The sequence below is a fragment of the Uloborus diversus genome, chromosome 5, assembly GCF_026930045.1.
Source record: "Uloborus diversus isolate 005 chromosome 5, Udiv.v.3.1, whole genome shotgun sequence".
NCBI classification, from domain to species: domain Eukaryota; kingdom Metazoa; phylum Arthropoda; class Arachnida; order Araneae; family Uloboridae; genus Uloborus; species Uloborus diversus.
In genome coordinates this window covers 65,478,424-65,505,682 of record NC_072735.1, presented here as the reverse complement: position 1 = coordinate 65,505,682, position 27,259 = coordinate 65,478,424, and the positions used below count along the sequence as shown (strand labels likewise).

General features: G+C 32.7%; 1 protein-coding gene across 1 annotated transcript in view; it reads left to right on the top strand.

The window, feature by feature from the left end:
* LOC129222349 (HCLS1-binding protein 3-like) overlaps positions 1–27,259 on the top strand; it is a gene marked incomplete in the record, with an annotated part of 45,756 nt that overhangs the window by 9,647 nt on the left and 8,850 nt on the right.

The following is a 27,259-nucleotide window of genomic DNA, read 5'->3' as shown; positions in this document are numbered from 1 at the left end:
CTGTTCTATTAATTCGGAGTTTTAAAAAAGATTTGTAGTAAACCATTTATGCAAAAAGCATACTCTAAACATCCACTACTGTAAATTATTCAATATTCATTTGACATTTAGGACTTTTTTTCATTTTTTGACTGTAGAATATGACTGTATACTTAAGATTTCATCACTTTTACAGAATTATGACACTTTTTTTTTTTGCGTTTTAAAGAACAATTAAAAAATGGAGAGAACTTGTTTTTAGACAACAGCAGTAAAATCTACTTTTATTTGCTATAGGATGGAGAATATTAATAACTAAAAAATCTCCTGTCACATGGTATGACTGGTGAAAATTGTTTCTACATTTGAACAAAGCAATTGCCTGTTTGGTGATATTTTGATAGTTGAAATTTTAACCCTAACACCAGTGGATAAAGGTTAAACTCCAGTAGGTAGCATTCATTGTCGACCATTTAATTGTTTCTTCATTCCCCTAAAATGACAGTCTTACCAGTAAAACAGTCTAGTTACCGGATCGAGTTCAGCCTTGTCACAATAAAGCCTTTCCCTGCAAGTTAAGCGTTACCAAAACATATTATCAAATTATCATGCCGTGGCGTGTGTTTCATTGTTGAAGCATTCGGGTTACTCAATCATCGGCTATTATTTATATGAGGATTATTCATTAAAAATTTAAAATAAAATTTAGTGCTACAAATTAAATGTATTGGTACTGTAACAGTACTAGCAGTTAATGAAGAAAATTTAAAAACTAAACTAAGTCTATTGTTACAAGTCCGGTGCAACTTCAAACTTTCTTTAAAATGATGACACAGTTCTTGAGAAAACACAATAGATTTATTAACAATTATGTATAAGAAATATCGTTAACAACTGCTAAATTAACCATAGCAAGTAGGCAAATATCAATTAACACCGTAAACTCAATGGTAAAACACTAAAACACGTATTTACATCAAAATATGCGAAAACAGCATAAAGGCTAATACACACAATAACAGAGCTAATGGCTCAGACAGTTTAAAAAGCAAAAACTGACTCTGTTCTTATTCACCAGACGCCCGGCGTTTTATAACGAGTGAAGAAATATCTAGAAAATCCCACTAAGTTCTACAAATTTCTCATATTTTCTTTTTATTCCATTCACAAATCTTAACTTGCAGAAATGGAGGGACCATATACTTCATTCGAATGTAAGGGAGGGAGGTATATTCATTACAAGAAATTATTTACAGTTAAGTTACTACAATAATTTTTAGATGAAGAATAATGGAATAAATGCCAAATTTAGCTTACTATTTACAGAATTCTTAACACTATAAATTCAGAAGTCCTCTATTGAATCGTTACAATCTGTGCTGGACTACAAACAATTTTTTTCATAAAAAGCCAAAAAATCACTTGGTATACATTTAAACATTTTCTTAATGCTTACAACTTTCTTGTGGCTTATGGAAACTTTTCCAGAATATGCTTTCTTAAGTGGCAATGCGGCCACTTTAAGGGTGTTTTTTTTTTGACAAAACGAACATTAATTTGCTTAAACCACTTTTGAGTGATGATGCTCAAACTTTCCAGGTGTCAAGCATTTATAAATAAAACTAGTAATTAGATACTTGAATTTTTTTTTTTTTTTTTTTGTGTGTGCTTTTCCTTATAAGCGTTTTGATGATGCAGTGTTATTATAACTAGTGTTCGCCCCGTGGTCAAAACTCGACCATATTCATAAATGAATATTTGATAAAACTTGTATGATTTTAACTATTTCCAACTTTTTATTTCTACTCTTACTCATGTTCACTGTACATCTGGAAACATGCAATTTTATATGTGCACGCAATAACAGACAGTAATAATTTATTCCAATTTTGATTTTTGTCTGTTAATCTCAAAATAAATGGATGAAAAGGGATATTTCGGTAATGGGGTCATTTTCGAAATTTTAAAGGTATTTTTTTTCTGAAAGAGCATGCTTAAAAACGTAGGTTTTAACTATATTTTAAATAATTTGAAAAAATGTTATATTTTTTAACAATTATTTTAATTGGTGCACAGATTGAAATTCATTTTTTACGCTTCTGCACATGTCGTCAAAAGCGATGAAATGCCATTCACTGATGCCATTAGCGCACAGCAAAAAATATCATAATCTTTAAACGCGATTGACAGCAAAGCATAAACATTGAGTGCGGATATGGAGTAGCGCGCCAAAGTACAGTACTTGTAACGACGATCACGCTTTATTTCCAAAATCAAACATTTAAAAAATAATATAAAATAACGTTATTTCATTTGCTTATTCTATCATTTCAGTGAATAAAAGTAGTATTTTTGACTGAAGAAAATAACCCCATTGAGAAATTGGTGTGGTCGTCAAACTCTTGGCTTGAATAGTTTTATTTTGGATGTCATGTTGCTTTGTGCTAACACTATGCAAATAGATATTTCCCTACTCTTTGTTTACGTATGCAAAGGAAATAAATTCTTCGCACTGGCATTTGAAACAAAAAATGTGACCCCAATGGATAAAAACCGCCAATTACCTAATTTTCGAAATCTTCCCGTATAAAATGAAGCATCAAAACTCAGTTTATATGTAAAACTTCTGTGTGAACAATATTACTTATAAAACATCTACTATTACTGAGTAAGTTGCTTCTTCGTCATTAGAAATATAAATTTCCAAGTACCAAATAAACGAACTCTACTCGTGGCAACATATAACTGTCCATTCGAAAACACTGGACCGGCAATAGTAGTACAATTTTTAAAAAGAGGTCATCTTTGAGATTTGTTTATTGTTAAGGGCGGTGCATAACTGATGTCATACTAAATTAACAAATTAAATTTACAAATATTTTTAAAATAATTTTTTGACTTTGTTTTTATTGAAGTTTAACTTGAAGTTAATCTGTCATACAATGATTTGAAATAATCGTTTTGACTTAGAGGCGGTAATAGCGCTTTACCCTTATGGCAACAGGAAGTAAATGCATTCCTATTACCTAAAGTCACTTCATTCTCGAAATGTTTTGCATTGCAAAACTTGCATTGTAAATCCATCATTCCACAGTCATAACTATTGAAAGTTCTTGGAATGGCATTCAGTGCGCATTTAAATGTAGCTCGCAAACTAATTTCATTATTTTCTGTATTATTTATACTATTACGTGAGTAATTATTCCTGCTTCTTTGTCTCGTACTTCGACCTGTTAATGTTCTACATCGAGGCATAATGGAAGTAATGACAGTCAATGTTCATAGTACAGAAATATAAATTAAGGCATTTTTAAAAATAAAAGATATAAGATTTTTGAGCAATTACATACCTAACATAGAGTAGGTATTGATAAAAGTCTGCTATGTGAATACTCTATTTTGAGGGATAATGGAAATAAGTGAGAAAACCTCGCTGTGTAAAAATAAGAAAAACAGTATGGTGAAATTTTCGAAGAAAAGTTCAGAGAACTTTTAATTTAAACTGGTATTTTGGTTTGATTGCTAAATTCTAGACAACAGTCGTTTAGTTCTGAAACTATGAGCAAGGCCGAAATATATTAGCTGCAAAATCCTTAACAGTATCAACAGTCTAAAAATAGCAATTTTGAAAATGTTGCAAAGCCTCAATAATAAAAATGAATGTACGAATTTCATTTCTTCACGCTCAAGCTAAAAATGGCGAGACAGTATTATCGAGAAATTTCTTCACGCTAACTAAGTCTCGTGAAAAATTAAATAAAAATGAATTTTCGCTAACTTATAATTGCTTCTAGCTCATTTTCTAGTCATCGTAGCAGAATTTTGTTTTTTTGCCGTAAAACGGGGGGTAAACGTTTTTTGAAGTATTTTTCACGAGCTTTCCAACCATACCAAGATTGAAGCATCAAAATGCATTTTTCGTGTAGAAAAAGCGGTTTAAAAAATGAATTAAAACTTAATGTTTCATGCTTCCAACAATGAATTTCAACAATGGAAAAGAGATAAAATTAAAATTTTTGAGTTTCGCTAACTAAAAAACGCTTATAACTTTTTCTAGTGGATTTAGGTTATTGGACCTTGTGCGCCCTGACCCTTTCTTCGTTAAGAGCATTTTTTAAAGACCTTTCCAGCCATATTAAATTCGAAAAAATTGGACCATCCGTTCGCGTAGAAAGAGACATTTAAGACGAAAATGCGTTTTTTATTAATATCTCCATTAATTAGCGTTCGATTTCAAAAAATTTTATTGATGACACTAAAACTCGGCAATAGCTACTGAACAAAAAAAGAATGAAGGAAATCGGTTCACAAACAGAGGAGGAATCGGTACCGAAAGAAAACAGCTTGCCTATTAATATATAAAGATACTCTGGTAATCCACTTTTGAAATCAAGAATCATGTTTGTAGTCACCTCTTTTACAGTGAACTTCTGTGATGTGGCTGACGATTCCATCAGTGTGGTATTTTGTTGAGTGTATATGCGGTATTAATCCAAGTATAGTTAGAGAACTAGCCATCTCCAGGATGTGGCATATTTTTGAACTAAATAGAGATTTAAATGCTTAACTAGTGACTATATTTCCTATTACTAGTGGTAAGAAGGGACTTATGTTCAGGATAAAAGGTGTGTCTGAATCAGTTGAGCTGGAAAGTAGAATATTCTCTATTTGGTGAAAAAGTGAAGATGGCTGTTTGCCGGACTCAACAATTTGGTTATAGATTTTGTAGTTTTTAACTTTTATCCTCTGAAACTGAAAACATTTTAGAAAAAGAGTAGAACAGTAGAAGACTTTTATCAAGACTACTTTGGGAGCAGAGGTTATGCCTTGAATAGGTTTTGCCGTTTTATAAAATAATATTTAAAGTTTCAGATTATATCAATATATTTGCATATCAGAGTAAATTTTTACTGCAATGAGTATTAAAGCTGAAATTATGAAATATGCTGTTTTGTCCAATGCACACATATCCCCAATGAAGGGCTGAAATAAATGAAGCATATAGAGTTTTCATGTGAATATATGACGCATAACCCAATATATTAATATTTAGATTATGGGTGCAAGTCTTCAGTCTGCCTAACTGAAATCCATCCTTCTTTTGAAAATGTCAGAAGAAAGAAGCAACACTGATAACATTACTTCTTGAGCGAACTGCCAATAGCTGTTATATTTACTTGGGGTCGGGAATGCCTTGATCATTGTGGTGTCAATAGCTGTTATTAGTGAAGTATTTTAATGTAAAGGTTATGTTTTAGCCAAAATGCACGTGCTGTTTAAGGGTGGGTTACATTCAAGATATTTTCCGTCTTGATCTTGTCTCACAATTTACACTAATGACTGATTGCATAAATGGCTGGTGCGGGGGAGGGGGGAGGACAAAGGGGTGACTGCCTCCTCACTTTCAAAAGCAAAGGGGCCTTGCCCCTCCACTTTTCCAAGCTCAAAATTACTGCTCCCTAAACTTCACCCCCCCCCCCCCGACTTTTTTGATGTACCAGCCACCTATTCATGATTGAGATTTAATATTACTCAAAAATGAAAATGGAATGCTGATAAGCAAACTTTTAAAGGTTGTTGTTCTGACTTTTTCCCATTGACTAAACTTCCATAGAAAGAGACATCTCCATGAACAATATAATTAACAAATGACAAGCAAAATTCGAGTTTGGACATTATTGTTTCTATTAAAGTAATAAAAACTCTGTGAAAGACCAAGGGGAAAATTGTTCATGTAAATAAAGAAATGATTCATTACTCGTGTTACAGAACAACATACTCTAGAATAGCAATTCTTAACTGTTGGACTGGCACTGGTTCACAGAAATTTTTTACCGGTCCTCAGAAAATTTATCTCATTCATGTTAAACATTTTCTTAACTACATAAAATAAATAAAACAAATGAAAGAAAAAACAAGTATAGTTTGATAATAATGCGTATCTGACATTTTAATTTTTTATTTGAATTTTTGATCAATCCTTGCAATTTTCTAAGATTTCTCGCAAGAGTTTATTTACTTATGTATAATTGGTGCAATAATTACTTGTCTTCGCATTTTAATATTTTTATGATACTTCAATACCAAGTAAAGTGTTACAGTGCCCGCCACTTATATAAATCACGTTTGTCCTAAAAATTTTTGATTCCATAAAGTGGCTGATTCAATAAAGCGGCAGATTCAATAAAGCTGAATCTTGTTCTGTTTTTGACTCTTTGATTCATTAAAGCAGCGATTCAAATAATCGGCGTCCAGTGTACTTATTTATTATTTTATTTATTTATTTATTTATTTTTTTGTAAACAAGAAAAAAAAACTCAGCAGCCCATTAAAATTTTTCACTGGATTTTAATAATCCCTTTTTTCCTGGGGAAAAAAAAGAAGGGGGGGGGGTTGGGAGTGTATAAAAACCTCAGCAGACACTAAATTTTTTCCATCACTATTGACAGTCTGTGGGTTGAGAAAAATTTGAGAAATGCTGCTCTAGAGAACAAAAAAGGGAATCTAGAAAAAATGCAAGAAAAAAACTAGGAACCCAACTCTGATTCAGTTTCAAAAGAAATCTAAAGGTAAGTTGAAAGACGTTAAGGAAAGCATTTCTTTGGCTGAGACCTTGGTAAATAAGGGGAATACCAGATCACATTAGGATTTAAATAAAACTGCATGATATTACATTGATGCAGCTTAATCATTAACAGATGCAGGAAATAAAATTAAAAGTTGCTAAGAAAGAGATGAATATTTCTGTGTGATTTGCTTTTTTATCATTTTAAATAAATAAAATATTTCTTTTCTGAAATATGTATTTTTTTTTATGTGTGTGTGTGTGTGAGTCATTTTAATTCATTTTGTTGTGATAGTAAAAAATTAAAGATTCAATAAAGAAATCAATAAAGAATCATGTTCATCACTAATCAAAACGGAGATTCTTTTACATGTGTGTGCAAAACTCAATGATTGTTGTTTGCATTCAAACTTTTTTTTCTTTTTTGTCCTATATTTTTGCAAACAATGTTGTATATTTTGCAAATTGTTTGCTTTGATCACCTATAACCTCCACAACTGCAGTTACCATGGGCGCCCATGCAAAATTATAAGGGGGGGGGGCTCAGATATTTTTCCCATGGTTTAGCAAGATATTTTCCCCATGCAAACCGATTTCAGGACAGATTAGAGTCATTAAAATTTGTCATTTTTAATAACTTAATCATTATTGACTGGAGAAGGAATGTTTTAAAATTTTTTGCGAAGAAAAAAGGTACTAAAAGCAAGGAAGTTCTCTCCTGCTCCCCCCCCCCCATATGGGCGCCCTTGGCAGCTACGGTTTCTGGTCATTTTACAAAGCATAGAGTGTTAGCTGGTTTCAACATTGTCCGTATATGTCAGAAGAGTGTGAAAGGAAAACAAAATCATAGGTAGTATTTGAAGATCATATTGGGTGACTTTACCTTGTGTTCAGATCAAAGAAATAGCGAAAATTAATAACATTTGAATGAGTCATTTCCAAAATTTTAAAAGTACTTTTTTCTGAAATAGCATGCTTAAAAACATGGGATTTGACCATTTTTTAAACAATGTGGCAAAGTTTAATATTTTTAAAAAAATATTTTATTTGTTGTGCAGATTTTTTTTTTGCCTTCTTCAGATGACATCACTAATGATGAAATGCCATTCACTGATGCCATTAGCAAAGAGCGCAATATCTAATTCGCTTCTTTACTCATATATAGTGGCAACGATATGGTTGACAGCAAGCATAGAGCACAATATTTAATTCGCTTCTGAATTATAACGTGGGAACACAGTAGACAGTAAGCCTAAGCGTAGAGCGTGCCAGTGTTATGCACCCCAAAGTGCATCATTTGTGACGTCATAAAGACCACGCTTTGTTTGAAAAATCGGATGTTTGAAAAATTAAAGGTTTTGAAAATAAAAGATTTTCCTCACTCCATGTCTTTTTTTTTTTTTTTTTTTTTTTGCTCATTCTATCAACTTCAGTGACTAAAAGTAGTACTTTTGACTGATGGAACAACCCCATTGTTAATTTTTTTCAAGCTTCTTTGTGCTCTTCAAACCTTACTTTTGAGGAACTAAAATACAAATGAATCAAGTTTAAATGCATTTCATTTGTCAAAGGGCATCTTATCAAGCTATTTTTTTTTTCTTTTTCATAATTTATTTTCCTTGACTCAAAACAATTATAGTGAACTTTGCATTGCAAAAGAAAAATATTTTAATTTCTCACAAGTCACTATAAAATCTGGTCTATATCTTATACTCTAAATGCAAATGAAGAACCACTACAAAACTCTGCATTTCAGTTGCAAAGATTGACTCTTATTCAATGTCATCATTGTCAGCCTTTATCATGGCAAAAATGCACTACTTTACAGTGCCATAGTTGAACAAACATATTTGGGGTAATGCACTTTTCTTCTTCATATTCTTATTTTAATCTTTTCATTTTTTTATAGAGCAATAACGAATTGCTTATTATCCTGACTGTAGTTAATGTTTCTGTGATTTCTCAGATTACCATAAACACATGAATAAATCTTTCTTCTTGTTTTTTATATTTATTTATAGCTCATATTTTCGTTGTCATGGTTGCGTATATTCTGCGGTTTGCATTCATTGTCTTTTTTTTTTCAAGGCTTCACTTAAGCTGAATTTGCATTAAAAACTGGGGGCTTTTTCCTGAAAAGCTTCAATATTGATGTACTTATATAAAACATCTGAGTACAATATTTCTAGATTACTAATTCCCATCGTTTAAAAAAGAAATAAAGATAATGGATAAGAAATAAAAATATCACAACACTGTAAATATAATCTTTATGACAAGTGTATGAATACAAATTAGCCCATAATAACCGTATTTTTATCACTATTTCCCAATTACCATTTCCTTTTTTGTGGATATGCCTTGTATTACCTAATCTAGAAAATCAGTATTCAGTGAATTTTTTCTCCATTTCCACTCCATTCCATTTGTATAATCAAGAAGCTCAATGACTATGGTTCTATCGCAATTCATTATTGTAGAAAACATAATGTGAATTCAAGTTGGAATCGAATTAATGCTTATGTTTGTTTATTAATTTAATTATTTTTTTAAGATACCAATAGTGCAATTTTCTAATCTTCTTGACCTTACCATTTCTGATTTTAATAAAATTTAGCCTTAGGGACACGTATGACAAGATAAGTAATCCTGCCAATTTTTAGATTTCTATTTTGAAAATTGTTCAAAATGTAGACCTGTAAAAAACCCAAAATGTGCAGGGAAAAAATTAAAAGTGCGTCATTTCAAATAACTTCAACTTCTCTCCTAATAATAGTAGAATAAAATTTTAAAAACCTTTGTAAGGCTAAGGAATAGAGCTTTCTATTGATGTATTACATTACTTTTGCATGACAGATTTTAGTTTTAAGGTCGTTTATCGTGACTTTTGACCATGAACATCTCAAAGCAGCCCCCCTCTCCCCCACTCTTAGAATTTTTGGAACTAATTTGTTTTCATTACCCCAACACTATTCTATTACACGACTTTCTCGCTACAGATGAAAGTTTCAAGGTCATTCAGCGTGACTTAGCCATTCAATAAAACCAGGGCTGCGAAGTCGGAAGAAAAATTGCCGACTCGGCTTTTTTATTATTTTATATTTATTTTTTTTCCAAATCTCCCTTCTTTATGGGAAGGGGGGGAAACCCCTAAACAATGATTGAAATATTAATTCCTTTTTATGAAATTTTCGCGATGTATTTTATTGTAAACCTAAGATGTATATATACAACGTTAGAAATTCAATTTGAAAATCAAATTATCTAATAGTTGCGATTTCTAAAGCAAGATTACTTAAGAATCCCATTTAAAAAAAAATTGAATATGATTAATTTGCTCCCCTTTAGTGTTTAACTAACAGATGTTGATCAAATCCTGTGCTTTCAATTTTTGAAAGCTGTAACTTGAGGGATTTTTTTTTTTTTCCCTTTGTCAAAAAACTTTTCTTGACAGGGGAGGGGGCAGTCCTCCCCTCTCCTGGGTGACACCCATCTGGTGGGTATCACCTCAATGTAATCTCAGAGTTTATAAAAATTGAAATACTTTAATTCTTAAAAATTTCCCCTATAATATCCTCCTAAATCTTAAATTTCATCTTAAAAATTTCGCCGAAAATATTGCACTATATTGTGGGGAGAGGTCAGATACATGTATGTCTGGAGCAAATTTTACCCAAAAATGCAGCTGTATACTGCTTTGTATGAATAGCTTTTACTATAGCTACATTTCTTGGCTCAATTTTTAGTTTTATTGGCAGCTTATGAATTAACCTTAATAAGAAGATTTTAGGATTAACTACAATTATTGAGTGTTGTAACCAAGAAATTATGTACTGATTTTATTTTGAACTTTTTAGTGATAACCAAGCTTTCTTAAATAAAGTCTTTTGATTTAAAAAAAAACATTTATGTTTTATCGGATCTTTTGGATTTGCGCTTTCGGGATAAGCCAACAGTTATTTGAATTTACCAAGCGCCCTCCGAAGTTTCCCGACTTGCTCAAGCGATTCATACATGCCTTTTACTATTTTGTAACTGAGTTCGAGGTAAAAAACATTTTATTTTTTTTCATTTTAAAGTGTTTACTTAGGAAATGTTAGGCAACAAAACTGTTTGCTGACAGTTGCTATATCACTTAAGTAGGGCTCGACCGATGGCATTTTTTGGCCGATGGGCCGATGCCGATTGTTGGCCGATTGTCAAAGATGGCCGATGGCCGATTGTTTTCCTCCAAATGGCCGATTGCCGATGGCCGATGGCCGATGCCGTTGGCCGATGGCAAAAAAAAAAAAAAAAAAAAAAAAAAAAAAAAAAAAAAAAAAAAAAAAAACAGAAATAAATTGATAAAATTGTCAGAGATTTAAAGGATGATTGATTCATTTCACTTTACTTCCTTTCTACGAATAAGGAATTGCAATCACAAAAAATAAAAAAAAAATCAGATTTTCACCTAAATTTTTATTTTACGATCACCCAATTTTAACTTCACAAGTTTTTTCGGCACATCTGTACATGCATATGTACCTAAGAACATGTAGATGACCGAAATATCCATTTTGAACGCTTCCTCAGTTAATTATCGCAAATTCTCTTGTGATGTCTTCATGCGCGTAAACTTACGTCACTCAAAAACGTTATGAAATAGTAAGTTGAAAACTCATACGTACGTAGTATGATCTAAAGGTTAGAGGGCAAGTTGTATAAAACCTTACCCTGAATAGTTCACATTACCGAAGCAAATCTATCTACAAAATAGTCACCTTGAACGACTATGCACTTCTGCCAATGTTCGTATAGCTTTTAGAAGCGCTCCTGGAAGACATTTTCGCAACCTCCTGTAAGGCCTCTTGCGCTGCTGCTTTAACTTCATCGTAGGGAAGAAGGCGACTTTCATGTTGAGGATGCACGGTTCGATTGGTCAATACTCTGATATGACAAACAAATAACATAACGTTTCGTCGGACTTAGCTCCGTGTGACTTTTACCTGTTCCCAGCAATAAAACATTTGCATGGACGATGCTTTCCTCCGTCAGAAGAAGATAAAGCTGCGTCATAGAAGGTAGCGAAAAATGGCTTTCAGAAGTGTTTCCAAAAGTTATATGAACACTGGCAGAAGTACATAATCCCTCAAGGTAAACTTTTGAAGGTGGATGTGCTTCTGTAATGTGAATTATTCTGGGTAAGGTTTTATACAGCTTGTCCCGAACTTTTGGATCGTACTACGTACAATCTATATAGGGTGTAGTTATGCTTCTCCTTTTTTGACTGCTGTACAATGAAAGATAAAGAACAACAGCCAAAAAAAAAAAAAAAAAAAAAAAAAAAAAAAAAAAAAAAAAAGAAAAAAGGAAGAAAAATAAAAAGATTGTTTAATAAACAATTGATTTTTTTTTTTAATTGAACATATAACTAAGATTTCAGTAATATTGTAATGATGTATGGATTTAAGTTCACTAAACATAGTTAAAAAACATTAAATTATGTTGTTAAATCATTCAAAAAAAATTAAGAATAAAACTATGAAACCGTCAACAAATTACGCAATTAAATTGGAAAGATTGCACGTAGACATTTTTTAGTCATCAAATTAAAAAAAAAGATAACAGATAAATTACAATACTAAATCATAAAAGAAATATTTTTTTCTTATTTAAAATTTATGAATAGAAAATTTTGCATTTTTCAAAAAACTAAAACAGTGATATAAATTTTGCTGGAAAAAAAATTGCCATGAAAGGAGCGAGGTTCTTAAAACGCAGCTATAAACAAAATCAATATTCACACAAAGTTAATAACTGAATACACATGACTACTTGATCTGATGTTTGCATACATAATATTGAACAATTAGATTGTTTAATCTTTTATGAAGCTTTACAAACAAGTTCAAATTAAATTGTTCAATTTAACAGTAATTTTCTGAAATTTAAAAAATTGCATAATAGAAAATCCTTGAAACTTTTCTATAAAAAACGAAAATAACTTATTCATTGATTTTATATAAATACATAAAAATAGTTACTGTAGTCCGCGGACCACAGTATGGGAAACTCTGCGGTAAATAAACGCAGAGCCTGGGAAACTCTGCGGTAAAATAAAATGCGGTAAATAATCTGCGGTATAAAATCTGCGGAAATCTCTGCGGTCTTATTTTCAAAAATAATCACTTAAGAGGACTTTTATACTTATTTATTTTCTAAAGTTTTATTATTTTTTGCTTTAGAGGAAAAATAAAATCCGAGGCGTTGGTTTTTTACCCTAAGTAAAGAGCTGTAAACATTTATTTTTTTTATTTGAATAAAATGCTTTTTTTATGTGCTTTTCAATATTGTTTTTTTTTTTTAATTGTATATTTTTTAATTGATAGATTCATGTTTCGCTTTTAAAAATCAGCTTTAAGTGTAAAAAAGGTATCCTTGATATAATTTGCAACCTTAGTCAATTAAGAGAATATTAATCAGATGCTAGAAAGCCAGTATTGGTATGGCGAGAAATTAGGCTCGTTTAGTTTTGGAATTTAACTTCTTTTTCTTTTTGATGTTGTACCTCTTTTGGAATGTTGAAAGTAAAATTTCGACGAAGGAATGAAGAGAAAAAATGCTGAATAAACATAGTATTACAAAGGTGAAGAGCATTTCTTATTGTTTTTTAAATATCATATCAAAAATTACGCTTAATAAAAAATTTAAACTAGACACAGAAAACATATGATTTTTTTAAAAATATTAATGCGTAATTCTTAATATATTTTTTCAAACGCTTTTTTTTTTTTAAGCTTTGCAAATAATTTTCAAACTTTTTATTAAAAATCCCCTGGGGTTTCCTTTTTGGATACAACAGTTCTAAGATTGGTGATAAATGGCAGACAGCCCTCATTTCTAATTTTACATGCTCATTTACATGCAAATTATTTCTGCTCGATTGTTTCTTTCCGATTTTAGTATCCTGGGTCACACCAGCGTCACAAAATTTGACAGCATTATATTTGCCATTTAAGATTCCTATGGTTTCTTTCCGATGGAGTTAAGGAAAAATATCCTGTTCTAAAAGCAGACTGATACATCAAACAGAACAAGATAATTTTCTGTTTTTATCATATTTAATTTACAAAAGAACTTTTAAAAAGAGAATCAAAAAGCTATTTCTGACTAATAACAGCTGCAAAATCCCTATTAATCAGTTTACGCGGCATTCACCATTCTTTATTTATTGTAGAATGAGATTTTCTCGCTAACGACAAACAGTATTTCAAGCTCTTTTTTTTTTTTTTTTACGCTTATCTGAAAGAACACCATCGGAAGGAAAAGCTGTTTTTATAGGAAAAAATACGTTCTTTCTAATGATACCAACGAAAAGAAGATGCAAGGTGACAAACTTGAGTTACAGCACATTAAAAATAGGCTATTTCATGTGAACGATTTTGACAACCACTTTAGATGCCAATATCTTTTAGAAAATCAATATTTACGCTCTGCAGTTATAGCCGCTTAAAAACATCTATATTGACAATAGAATTATAAAGTACGAGCTTTTGAATCACTTTTGTTCAGAATTTATGACATTCTAAAATCCAGGAAAAAGTTTCTCCACTGCGTTTTTCTTGCGACTTTGCATGCGTGCTACACAAAAGTTAATGAACTCAAATTCATAAAAATACTAGAACGTATTGACAGCCAAAAGTACTTTGAGCTCCTAAAGCTTCAGGCTCCCAGTGTGATAAAATTTCCCATAACATTTCCCATAATCTGAACTTAAAACTTGGCAATTCGTTACGACAGCCAGAATTTCCAACTCAATTTTCTATCCTTAAACGAAAGAACACCATCAAAAAAAAAAAAAAAAAAAAACTAATTTTGAAAGGAAAAAATGTTTTTTCTAATGGTTTTAACGAAAAGAAGATGCGAGGTGACAAACAAGTATTTTTATAATAGAATCACGAAGCACGAGCTTTTGTATTATTTTTGTTCAAATTTTATGGCAACCTAAAATCCAGGAAAAATTTCCATATCGCGCTTTTTCAGAAGTTTATGCGCATGCTACACAAAATCTAATGACCTCAAATTCACAAAAATGCTTGAATATATTAACGGCCAACTGTACTTTAGGCGCCTAAAATTTCAAGCTTTCAGCGTTATAAAATTTTCTGTAAACTTAGTCTGAACTTGGCAATTTGACAAAAAAAAGTTAATCCGTCATTTTGGATCACGTTTTTCGAAGATCCTAGATCCTCAAGATTTGGATCTCGGAAGCTGAAAATTTGCATAGGTTAATGTCAAAGGCATCTCTACACCTCTAAAAAAATTTCATCCAAATCGGAGATGGTCGAGTGGGACCCCTAGGTCACTTGACATGAAATGACTCAACCATGACTTTTGAGGTCGTTGGGCACGGACTGCAGTTGGTGCCTCTCCCTCCCCTCGCTTTTGCAATATATTGCAATAATGACATATTGTGGATTGGGATTCCATGTTGATATAGAGTGATATAAAATTACTTAATTACAAAAAATAATATAAATGTTTAAATTTTAGGTACAGATTTGGTGCCCCAGAAACTTTGGTGCCCAGGGCCATTGCCCCATGTGCCCATGCCTTAGTCTAGTCTTGCATGACTAACTCAATGATGAGTTTTATCCAGAATTAGAAAATCGCCCGTCAAATTATGACAGGTGAAAATTGCTTCAACATTTGAACGAAGCCATTGCCTGTTTGGTGATATTTTGATAGTTGAAATTATATCCCTAACTCCAGTGAATTAAACCCTTAGCTCCAGTAATTAGCGTTTATAGTTGACCATTTTTCCGTTTCTTCATTCCCTTAAAATGACACAGTCTTACCAGCAAAACAGTTAAGTTACCGGGTCGAGTTCAGCCTTGTCACAATAAAGCCTTTCCCTGCATGTCAAATATTACCAAAACATATTATCTAATCATCATGCCGTGGCGCGGGTTTCATTGTTGAAACACGCGCGTTACTCAATCATCGACTGTTATGTAATTGAGGATTACATTGTTTTAAATTGCAATCAAGCATTTCCGATCTTAAAAATGGCTGCTTTTTGCAATGATAACAAGGCGCATCTCTCGGACAATAATCGAAGCAAACGAAAATCTCTTCCGCCGAGTAGTTACATTCTTCATCTTCTGTCAGCGCGTAATCCATTGCCGCTGGGCCTTTGCAGAACTGCATTCTATCAATTTAACCCAATCTTGGGTGCTGGGGGGAGGAGGAGCTGGACCGAGATAAAACAGCATTAGGAACCATTTCTTTTCCCGAAATCATGTTGATCATCATTTGGAATGACAGTGCCGCGAGAGAAAAATGGCGTCCGGCTAGCCGTCCGGCGATATTGGCGGCGGCACCTCGATTCTTCAAAAAGAAAGTCCCTGACAGCCGGAGTATTATTGAATTAAATGCAACAGGCGACGAATCATCGAGCTGTTGCTGTTTGAGAGGAGATTGCTGAAAATATCTTGCAGCCACAAGACTCCCGTGCGCTTTTTTTCCCCCTCATGGATGGATGCCTCTCGCAGATATTCGTTCAAGGATTTGCGGTTTAAGTAACAAGTGTGATGACTAGAGGGAAGATTTGTTCATTACGATTTCGTGTTTTAAGAACGACGGTTGGAACGATCAATTGTTGTCGACCTTTAAATACCAAATTTACAGAAAACTTTTTTTGAAATGAGGCAGTGAGAAGGAAAGAGTTGCAAATGGACTTTTTCAAGTTTTGAGTACAACGCGTTTAAAGTTCCGGTCCTTATAGCCTTTCATTTTTTTTCTAAATAATGCTGTAGAGCAGCTACTACCAGGACTACTAGAGCTATAACTTGCCCTAAAACAGAAGACCTACCTATACCAGTACCTACCATTTGTACCGGTTATCTCCAAATTTTTAATTTTGGCACTTATGTCCCTTTGCTTCTCACTTCATTATATATCTTAAAACATTAATAAATATTGTAAAATACAATATACTATTCAAGTAGCAAATTTTTAATCGTTATGAAATCCTAATTAGTAGGCACTCTCATAAGTATAAAACATACATACAGCAAGTACTGACGAAATGAGTATTCTTTATTTTCCGTTAAAACTAGTGTTGCTATATACAAGTTAAAAATTCATTACATAATTTTTGAAGTTGGCACAAAAACTATAAATAAAACATACGGAACCGTAAATAAGTTACAAACATAAATTTAAATGGAATCAAATTTTTGCCGACAGCATATTTGTGTAATGATACAAAAGTTTCACTGCTAATTTTAAGAACCGAAAAATCAAAGAAGAACCGACTTAAGAACTACATTAAAGAAAATAAACTTATCGTATGTAGAATTAGGGAGGGGGGCAAGAGGGACGGTCGCACCCCCAAATTTTTTGAGCAGAATGATAACAAATGAGTAAAATCAATTTTTTTTGTATATCGCAAATCAATGTTCATTAAAAAAAAATCTCGCTCTCAGTAATAGTTGATGAAACTCGACACATTTCCATGCACACAAGTAAGTATTCTCCGTTGAATTCATGGAGCACTTTCTGGCCTTTTCAGCACAGAAAAACTGACGTAGAACCATGGTGAGCTTTAACTAAAAAGTAATTTTCTAAATTCTTCATTTTGTGTGTCCAGTGTGATCAGACCCCGATCTATAAATTTCGGGCCCCCTGCAACAAAATCTGTAGGGCCTCTCCCCAAAGGCCAGCTGTGTATAGTATTTGCAACGTTAATAAGCCTTAGTGCTACTTTTTTTTCCTTTTTTCAATTTCTCGGGCCGTTGGGCCCCTTAAGGATGTGCCCCACCCCCTCACTACGGGATCTATGGGAACGCAGATGCGGGCTGGATCTGGAACGATGGTATATACAGTATGAGAGGCCAGTGTAAGCAAATGGTGTGCATGATTTTCAAAAGAAAATTCCTTGGGATTTCACATTGATTGTTACGTTCATATTTTAAGTGTATGTTTATTTACGGAGTGTGTATTGCTTTCTTCAAGTAGAGAAACATTCCAACTACTCAACATATAGCATTCTTTCACAGAAGCTTCTTAATAAATATACATGCTATTTTAAAAAAAAAAAAAAAATATCGTACAACAACAAATTCTTTTTCTGGGTTTCTTTAACTATGACTCGGAGTGACACAAGATGGTCTTCAGTAGTTAAAACCATAAAGCATTTCTCGATAATTTCAAAACAGTGATTTGACGCCAGGCAAAATTATTGCAAAACGATTCTTTCAATGGTGAGAAAGCTGGTGCCCTCTAACATGAATGGCTTCGTTTAAATTTTATTTAATTTGTTTATATCGTAGAAAGTTTTTGAACAATATTTTACACTATCAAAGCATCTTCAATCCGTTACCTTTATTTTTAGACCAGTTCAGTCTACAATTGAAACTGTTAATGATTTTAACTTGGATGTTTATTTCAACCAAGCGTGCAACTGATCAAAAAAAAAAAAAAAAAAAAATCTTACTCTGTGCCAATTAAAAAAAAAAAAATCAATTTAGAATATGTGACAGATATCTACATGATGATGAAAAGTCAAACATTGATTTAATATTTTGTATAAACTAATGGATTCAGTTTTAATGAAATTAAACCAAGATTTGATGAATATTTTTCTGCATTATTTGCTCTATATTATCTGGATTGGATGTTGAAAACAAAAAATAAAACATTTCAATGTGTCAGGAAGCACTAACTGTTTTCTAAATAGAGAAAAGATTATTCAATGATGAAAAATGGAGCTCCTCGCAATTTTTAAAGTTGCCTGGGTGATTTTAAAGAGCAAGATCTGAAAAGTGTATTTTTATGCATAACTTTGTTACTTCAATTAGTTTTTTAACTATTCCAACCAGCTCAGCTAGTTGAGAAAGATCATTTTTATGTCACAGGAGGTTAGAGAATTATTTTCGAAGCACCATGCGTCAAAATTTTTTTATCATTAGCTGTACTGGCAAAAAAAAGCACTACCCTAGGCATTGATGGATTAGTACATGAATTCCGAAAAGCATGCATTAAAAATTCACTAAAAGGTAAAAACTGTAGTATCAAGGTGTTTTATATAAAACGAATTAAAATTTTGTTATAAATTTTAATTCATTTCATAAGTTAGCATGTTTTTAAACATTAATTTTTGTTATTAGACCCGTTTTATGACCACCTCTTATTAGTCAGTGTGTGTTTTGTACCATACTGAGGTAACTCATGTTTAAGAAACTCGACCCCCCCCCCCCAAATGAAATCTGAAATGCCGCCCCTGTATAGAATAAGGAAATTGCTCTAAACAGAAAAAAATGGTTTCATTCTTCAAACGTTATAGATACCATCTTGCACATAATTGTTGAAGTTGGCGCAAAAACGATACTTTAAATTCAGTTTTTTTTTTCCAAAACATTTGTTTATCGAAAAGTTCTACTTTACAGTTCAAATTGTAACTTATTACTCAAACGTAGTACATCCATAATGTGTGAGGTAAAAGGCTAGCAATAGCAATACCCTAATAACGCTATCAAAGCCGTTATTTTCAAGAATGCATCCACGAAAATAGAAATTTAAAGCTCCTTATATTGTTAGTGTGTGTGTTGTGTGTATAGTTTCCCTCTGCCTTTGCCCCCCCCCCCCCCTCTCCTCTTTTTTTAACAATTAATTTTTCTTGATAAAACTTACAAATCGGAGTTCTAGAAGTTTTGTATCACTGCATGCTTTAGAATTTGTCCATCTTTTCAAGTTCCTTTTTCATAAAAGTTGTTTTTTTTCTATTAACTTTCAAAATCTTGCTTTCTCTTCTCGCTACGGGCTTTTTTAGCGTTGTAAAACATTAAAAACAAGTGAGAAATCCATTCTTTTGTCCAAAATAAAAGATTTTCTGCGCTGAAAAAAAGTTTAGGTTTGTTCAGTTCATGTTTAAATTTAAGCTATGAACTAATAACTTTAAAAATCATGATGTCCCCCCCCCCCTCCCTTTAGCTTACTGGCGAAGTTGTTTTAATAGTGCTTTTGATGCACAACTAATTAGTTCCAAACTTCTGTGACACTGGTCCCGTTAGTTTAAGTGAGAGTTGGTCCTGCCGTCTTTTGCGGAACAGTCCCTAAAATGCCTATCTCAAACAAAAGAAATAAATGGCATCAAAATTCTTTGCGGCTAGAATGTGTGAAGAATGTGTTTGGTTGTCGTGGTGCGAAGGGAGAAGGCCCATGATAGATGAAAAAGGGATGCTGACGAAACAAATGCTGTGACGTCACCATCCTGATGATGATTTCTCGTTCGGAGGCTCGCAGAAAAACATATGCAGCTTTCTCAACTTTTTGGGGCCGAACAAAGAAAAAGTTCGGAAAGAGAATGGAAGAAATATTTATGAATGCTTGCTTAGTGCCAGGATGGTAATGGAATATATCTTTTTTAAGTTTTGTCATTTAGAATCTGTTAAAAAGCTTTGAATGGACTTCGTATGGATAAGGCAATAGATCATGCAAAGGTGTTTGAAATAATGTTCGAGGTCTTGATAGTGAATAATGAAAGTTATGGATGAGAAGATTGAAAAATGTTTATTCGCGTAGAATCACACCAAAACTGAAAGAAGTTTTGTTTGCTTCGAAAAAAAAGGGAGTTTCTTGGCGTTAATATGTCATTGTGTAACATTGCATTAAAAATTAATTTTATTATTTTGTGAACTTTTTATTTCAATATTCAATTTTTAAATCCATTAAAACGTTTGGTGTTTAAATTTTTTTTAAAGAAAAGGTTACATTTGAAAAGAAAAAGAGAAGAAATGTACTCAAAAACGGAATTATTAGCTCTTTAGTACGAAATTACTGTTCACTAAAAATATGCAATCTTTTTACTCAAGAGCATGTTATTTTTGTTTATCAAAATCAAACTGATACTGACAAATGTTGCTATGCGACGGAAAATATTATTATTATTTTAAGTATAATCAAGTAAACAGCTCGAGTGTAAATTTTCGTCAATTCGTTGTGTGAAATTATTGATGCGCGCAGCATAAGGGAATATACAACAGAGTCGCGAGGACAGATAGTTTTCCGTGCATTGACACTGCACTGACAGAGAAACAACTTTTAGAGAATTCGTGTACGCAAGCGAGGATACGTTTTCCCTGTAATTGGCAGAGAAATATTTTTTAAAAAATCATTTAGTCGGAGGGCAGGTTGTTTTCACTGCTTTAACACTACGAAGGCAGAGAAACAACTTTTAGAGCATTTAATTAAGTGGACAGTGGAGCGAGGACTGGATAGCCTTGTATTGCCTTTGCCTTGTATTGATACTGGGCTGTCAGTGAAATATTTTTTACTGAATTCATTTATAAGTAATACAGGTTGTAGTAGAACACTGTTTTGACACTGCTAGCAAATAAACAACTTTCATCAATTTTATTGTTGTTATTATTATTATTATTATTTACTATGCAAAAAATGTTTGTTTTTAAATTTATTTACTTATCCATTTTTTCATAATTTACGCGGCACTTTTTGACGAAATTCCTCATTATTGTTTTAGAATCTCCAAGACTGCTTAGCACTCAAGCATAAGAGTAATATACGACAGTTCTGGAGTACGATTAGCTTGCATTTGTAAAGTATTGCGATAGTCTGTGATACTTTATTGAGTGATTTTACTCGGTGTAATTGTTAGTTGTAAAGTAGTACTGTGCCTTTGAGTGCATTTTGTAAGTAATGAAGTGTAAATACTTATTATTGTCATCAATCATGTGTACGGTTATATTTTTTTGTCAATACAAAATACAGGGTGCAAAAAAAAAAAAAAAAAAAAAAAAAAAAAAAAAAAAAAAAAAAAAAACGACCCGGACAAGCAATTTTCTATGTAACTTTTGTAAAAATAAAGAAATTAAAAAAACGCAAATAATAATAATCCGAGTAGACCTTTAGCAATCAATAAATTTTATTGGTTTTAAATTGGTAGCCTTTTGCAGTGATAAAGTGGTTCAACTGCTTATTGAAAATTTCAGCAAAAAGGCCGCAAGTCTTTTACCTTTGATCATCATTTAACCTCTAAAGCAATTGGTTTAGAGAGTCCAAACTTTTGTCTAGTTTAGGGTAGACCTTTGACTCTAAAATAGGATATACAATCAGGGCCGCGCCTTCCCTACGTGCAAGGTCGTGCGACTCACTTCGCCAGAGTCAAAAAGGCGCCGAGCTCTATCAACTAAAGATGCTCCAAACGTGGAGAAAAAAAAATCTTCTACCAAAAAAATAAAATTGAACATTTCATTATATGTAATAGTGGCGTTGAAATTATCTCGCTCATTAAAACAAGCAATCCTTCTCGCTGCCTATCTGAAAGGAAAAATTATTGTCTTGTTGTGTCTAAACACGCTATCGTTTACAGTAAAAACGCCATGATGCTAATTAATGTGCTATTCCCCAGTTTGTTTCTTACGGTGAATATGTTATATTATGATTTGTGCAGTATGCCTTTTTGTGATTTTTAACGATTGTTCTTGGTAATTCCACTGTTCTGTATTTTTTATGTTATCATACTTAAAAAATTACGGTAAGCACATTTGTATATCATTTACTTATACATAATACACAGATATTGTAGACAATAATTTAGATTAATTTTCTAGTTTCTAAAAGTAACGACTTGACCATAATTAACCAACGAGAGGGGTAGGGGGGGGGGAGCTCAACAGAGCACCCATCTGGTTGCCCTCCCCTCCAGAATGCTGAGTTGAATATTTTTCAAAAATATTCTTTGATATTGAAGATACAAAAGAAATGAGTCTTTGGAAAACAAATTGATTTTAATAAGAAAAAAATAATGATGTTGAGATAAAACTTTAATTTTTTAAAAAAGAAATCTTCGCCTTAAAAGTTTTTAATAGGAACATCTAAATCGTCAGCTTTTCTAACTCGTCCCCCTCCGTCCTATTTCTTGTCTTTTTTCTTTATTATTTTTCTTTTTTCAAATTCGTGTGAAAATAAGAAAGTCTTAAAAGGCTACTCCTCCGAATTATCCCCTCTCCCCCCGCCAAACGCTTTACGGAGCATCTCAAATTTCGTTTCCAGATGTTTAATTTTGCAAAATTTCCAGGGAAAGCCCCTAAATACCAAACAACATCACTTGAAACTGCGTTCGAAAATCACCAAAAATAGCGTTTTTGGAGCCTCGATTTCGGAAGATTGCCGACCCTAATATTACCAAATATGGTCTGCCATCTCGTTTTTAAGATTCGAAAAAAAAATTCGGGCAAGGGCGTCCGAACCGCCTTTTTCTTTTAATATGATCAAAAGATAGGTTTTTTTAAAAATGACTTGGCCATATGAACTGGTGTGGAATTTAATTAAACTGTCTAGTCTATATTGCTGAAGTGTTCTTAAGCCCACAGAAGTTCAACAGCTTCTAAAATGTCTTTCTGGTACACTTTTTGATTCATTTTACGGCCCTCATCCACGAAAAAAAAAAAAAAAAAAAGAGAGAGAGAGAGAGTTTTTTGTCGCTTGTGCTGATTTCATCTCAGACCAAGCTTGACTTCGAAGGTGCTTAGAGTGTCTACAGATCAAATTCTATCGTTCTGGTGATTATGAGTTGGTTGAACGGTAAATCAGTGAAAGGTGTATCTTCCAGAGGGGATTTGCTGCCCGTCTCAAACGTTTCTGGCATCTTTGGAGTTATACAAATTTGTTTTCTTCAGAAAAAGGCTGAACTTTTTGAAACTCGTAAAGCTTCTGTCCGAGTTCTATTTTTGCCCTTAGTCGCACTTATCGGTCATGAATTCCCGTCTCTCGAACGATTTCTCTCGTGGAAACCCAAGGATTTCATTGAAATCACTTTTGAATGGCCTGACGATTAATGGAAATGTTCACTGTTCATTTTTGTACACTTCTTGGACGTCGATTATCATTTCCAAGCTACTTAAAACGGCATAGTGCATTTTTGTTCGCCAAGGCACAACAAAAAAAACGAACTATCGTTCTCCTTAGCGAAACAACTATAAAATAACAAGTCTTTTGATGAAAATTGTAAGAAAACCGGAAAACAATACATAAACCAGGAGATGTATTTTAAATTATTTTCTAATGAGGTGAGAGACAAAAATAAATAAAGACACTTATTAAAAATAAATTAGTTTACTTCCATTCGATGACGCAAACTTTGTCCGCGTTTTTTTTTTTTTTTTTTTTGCCTCACCCTGTATATAAAAGTTTGGGCTCGATTCGTCTTTGCAAGTCAAACAACAAGTCAACCAACCAATATGCTATAACACGGATTTCCTTTTTTATAATTATGCAAAGTCACATTCCTTTGAAATTCGTAATTTATTTAATTTGCGGCTATTATTAAAGCTTCACGTTTCAGTTGCAATTTTTGTTTTTGCGTTTACTTAAGACATGGCGGAATTCTGTGCCTCGGCAGTTCGGGAATGAATCGCATTTTTGATATAGTTTTTAAGCATCTATGGTAATGTCATATTAAACTACATTGGGGGACATTTTCAAGAATTTAAATTTTAAATGAAAATTTAAGATATAAATATTAAAATTTCACGGTTTTTTTTGGTAGAATTTTTACTGAAGTGTGGTCCAGAAACTTTTTTTTTTTCATTTTGTCAGTAATAATACTTTGGAAGTTACGTGTATCAATAATTTAGTTTATATCTTTTAATAACCTGATTTAATGTGAGCTATTTGTATTGTTTCATTACCATTATTATTGTTTTGTAAACTGAGATGGTGATTATATTGGGAAAACATGTATGAAAGTAATGTATCTTAATATATAAAAATCTTCTGTGCGGACGTTTGTCACCATAAGGCTTTTAAAGGGGCTGGACCGATTTTGACCAAATTTTTTGTGTGTAATTAAGTTGTGGCAAGCATGGTTTTGAAGCGCGATGGATCGAATTGGAAACGTTTTTGTTAATTAATTAATTAATTTAAACATTGGATGGTCATGTCTCCCGAATGATTCATATTTATTTTAATCTATTGTTGAGCGAGAACTGAAATAAATATTTCACCCGTTGCCAAAGGACAATAAGAAAGCCAGCTCTGCATTTTGAAATGAAATTTCCTACGGTTTATGTCAATTGAGAATAGATAATATATATATATATATATATATATATATATATATATATATATATATATATATATATATAGAGAGAGAGAGAGAGAGAGAGAGAGAGAGAGGGAAGCCTTAATTTCTCTCTCTCTTTCTCTCTTGAAAGCAACGATTGTAAGTCCTGTGATACATTTTAAAGTATAGTACTGGAAGGTTCACGCAATACGTGTGTTCTGTCCGTCGTAGTTGAACCATGTGACCGGATCGGTGCTTAGGTTTTCCTAACCAAATGATCAGAAAGTACCGTACCTAGCAACATTTGTTTATCGGCAGAAATCCATCTGAGTTTTGGCACCAGTGCCAAGAATACTTTAAGGATTATCTAACTAATCAGTACATTAATGAAGGAAAAGATGATGGAATTTAAAGACGAAACAAATTTTATTTTCGTCCAGATAAATCACAACAGGGTAGTTTTGTACACAAAAGATCAGTGCAGTGCAAGATCTTCATCTTTGGTGGAAAGAACAAATTAGGCAATATATGAAGTTTTAAAAGTTTTTCGTTCAAAAGATCGGACTGCTAATCGGTCGGAGTTGGTTTCGCTCACTGATCGGTTGGATACAGTAATGACTCGACGTTAAATCCCGGTTATCACAAATTTGCCATTTCAACTGCGCTTGCGCACGGACTTAGCTGATTTCAAAAATCTTGCTAACATTTTAAATCTATATATATAAAAATGAATTTTTGTCTGTATGTCATCCATGAACTCAAAAACTACCCGGCAGATTTGGCTGAAACTTTCACCGTTTGTTATTTTTGGTACTGGGAATGTTTATAGACCAGTTCGAAAAAAATCCGATCGATAGTTCCTTTTTTATTCCAATTTAAGTCACAATCCATTGGATAAATACGAATAAAATTATCGGCTGCAAAAATTAATTCGCGTGAAAGATCTCATTGATAAGAAGTTAGCTGTTGAAATTTGTCTTGAGTTTGAACAAATAAATTCTTTCTTTATTGTTTTATGGCTTTTCATGCAACGGGGGGATTTAAAACTTTTTCTATTTGATATTTTTAGCGATTGATTGATCTTGCAAACTGCATGAGTACAAAATTTGAGTATAGCCACGGCTTCACTTGATACCTGGACCGATTATTATGAAAATTGCTATATATATGTATTTTCCCATGGAGAAGGTGCCTAATATGCTCATTGAAGCCACTCGCCACCAGGTGGCACTGCAGAGTAGCAACTTCTGCCCCGTTCAACCGATTGTCATTAAATCAGTATAATGATGTATTTTTTTGTTGGCGTAGCAACGCGCGTCGGGTACAGCTAGTTTGTTAATATGAGATAGCAACAGATAAAAATTAGAAATCACAAAGCTAACTCTGGTTTAGTTTTTAGGCCTCGGTGAAGATTGAGTTTTGACTCTTAATTATTAATGGATTCGGAGTCTGATTTTTCTATCAACGGCCCTTTTCAGGGCTAAATTTTCAACCTCAGAAGAGCGTACTAGAATTGCAGCATCACTTCTAATACAAAGCCGAACCATCAACCTAAATAAAAATGTATAATACTGCTATTTACGCCTAACGTAAAATATTCACAAAAGACGGACATCTGTACTCATATTCCAATCATTTTTGAAGTACCCAACGGGTTTTACGTTTACGTTAAGTAAATATTTTCAAACCAATAAATCTTGAAGTGTCATTTTCCCCTTTTCATTATAAAAATTATTAGGTGTTCATATCCGCAGTTTCATGTAATATATCATGAAATCGCTATGAAAATATTCTAATCGCAGTCATTAATTTGTTGGGACTCTAGCTCAGCATAAATATAAACAAGCAACACAAAATCTTAAAACAGAAATCCCAAAAAGCTAAGTCCGCGTGCAAGCGCAGTTGAAATGGCAAATTTGTGCTAACCGGGATTTAACGTAATGCGGTTGCTTGGCAACTTTGGCTATAAACAATAGAGTTGCGTGATCATTTGTTTACATTTTAAAGCTACTGTTACTGTAATTTATTGTATTTTTTGTTTATTTTGGCGAAATATTTCAAATTGCAAAGAATTGCTTTTCGTTTTTGTTGAAATATCTATAATCGCACTTTAATTGGTTAAAGCAAACTTGGATAAATAACGTTTTGCTATTGGTCAAGGCTTACTTAAAGCTCTCTCTGAGGTCCTCAATTTTCTTAAGTTAATCCTTTTCTTTTGTCTATATTTTATTCATTTATTTCTCATTAGTTGTTTTACATTAGAAGCACATTAATTCGGAACTCCAGCGCTCGAATACGCTACCTTGCGGTGATTTATAAAACTGCGAATGCAACTAAAACATTGCCACGTTGCGCTCCACGTGTATCTGTTGACGTAAACGCGGTCAGTTTGTTCTGAGTAACGCATTCAACATGTCTAAGAACGCCTTCAACAACAGAAATTAATTCGTCCCTTAGTAGTATTCTCGAGCTTCTCAAAATAATGTTAGTTTTCCTTATTTCTTTCAAAAAAGTATTAAATGGTGGAAGCGTAAACAAGAAAACTCTGGATTAACAAAATTGGATAACGTTATACCAGGTAAAATTTTTTATTGTTTTGTATGAATATGAGTTTTTTTTAATCTTAAATTAATTTAACTAATCATATT